General features: G+C 39.5%; 1 non-coding gene across 1 annotated transcript; it reads left to right on the top strand.

The window, feature by feature from the left end:
• Nucleotides 1-726: 726 nt before the first annotated feature.
• LOC142170033 (small nucleolar RNA R71) lies at nucleotides 727-832 on the top strand. The gene has a single exon (XR_012699652.1). It is a non-coding gene; the product is annotated as a small nucleolar RNA R71 (small nucleolar RNA).
• Nucleotides 833-1,505: the final 673 nt, after the last annotated feature.

Below are 1,505 nucleotides of genomic sequence, written 5' to 3' on the forward strand. Positions count from 1 at the left end.
GTTACAACATTTACTTAAGGATTCTTATATGTATCACTTGAAAGGGCCCCTGCAGGTTGAGTATTTTGTTGTGTAGGTAACTGCCCAATCTGCCTCTCTATATTTTGAAATTCAGTCCTCAGTTCCTGGTTATCCATTAATAGCTTTTTCAACATATCATTAGTGCTTTCTTATCCCTACTGAGGTGGATTTTGAGGTTCATTGTAGTTCCCTTGAGGCATGTATTGATTCTGAGTGGCCTGGTTTCCACCCCATGAGAAATTCAGGTGACTCCTCTAGTTGGGATTATACGTGTTCCTGTATTGTGTATTCTGGTTCGTTGGAACGGTACCTAGATGTCCCTGATAATAAATAGATTCAGGATTCAGTAGACATTGGTCACTCATATGAACATCTTCACAAATATCACAACATATGGCCATCGCTTGAACTTGATGCCCTTGACTCATTGCCATCTTAGCCACTTAGTTGGTAAGTCTAGAAATTTCTACTCGCATGATTGATACCTTATCTAGCTCAATCATACTTGTTGCATTATGTGTTATCATCATTCTTGGTTCACCCTCACCCTGCCAGTAATGATCGTTTGCGGTGAAACAGTTCAGCAGAGTCAAAATCTCACAGTATGGCTTTATATGCAACTTCATCCATAAGTTGAGTCTAGATTAAATTTGGAGGTCTCATCCAACCCATCCACAAAAGTATGTCCTAGTAGCTCGTCACTTTGTCAATGATGTGGGCAGTATTTGAGTAATTTCTTATATCTTTCCCAAGCTTGATGAAGTGTCTCACCATCTTGTTGATGAAACCTAAGAATCTGTCTCCTCAGCGCCTTTGTCTAGTTAGTGGGAAACAACTTGATTAAGAATTTTTGTTCCCCCATCTGTCTCCTTAGCGCCTTTGTCTTCTTTAATCATTTATTTTCTTCCCCTATTTGAGAAAAGGGAAACAAAGTCAGCCTGACATAGTCCATGGAGATGTTCGGATAGTTTTATGTATCCGTAATCTCCAAAAACAATCTATATATGACTTTGGGGATCTACACTCGACAAACCCACAAATAGCCATGTGGCTTGAATCAGTTGCATGTCACGCCCCAAAACCGAGTGAACCCGACCGAGCAAGCCTGTTAGATTTCATTCTACCGAAACTCATCCATAAATAGAGATAATACATATTATCATTAATTAGACGAAAATGTGTTCATGACTACAATACCAATTCAATTCCAACAGTTTCATCGTTTTTAAAGTCTCAAATGGGCTAGTAATACAACCACAACATAATATAGTTTGCCTTTCCCCAGCACCAATACACAACCCACAATATGTCTATGGAGCCTTTATAGATAAAGAAGAGTACAATGATAATGCCGGAAACAAGGCCCCGGCTATACCTCAAACAGAATACATAAAGTACAAAAGATACATGACCCCGAAATGAAGTGGGGCTCACCAAGTCAGCTATGAAGTAGGGCACTGCTATCACTGACCAATATCTCCTAT

The sequence above is a fragment of the Nicotiana tabacum genome, chromosome 15 (genome assembly GCF_000715075.1).
Source record: "Nicotiana tabacum cultivar K326 chromosome 15, ASM71507v2, whole genome shotgun sequence".
In the NCBI taxonomy this organism is placed as follows: Eukaryota; Viridiplantae; Streptophyta; class Magnoliopsida; order Solanales; family Solanaceae; genus Nicotiana; species Nicotiana tabacum.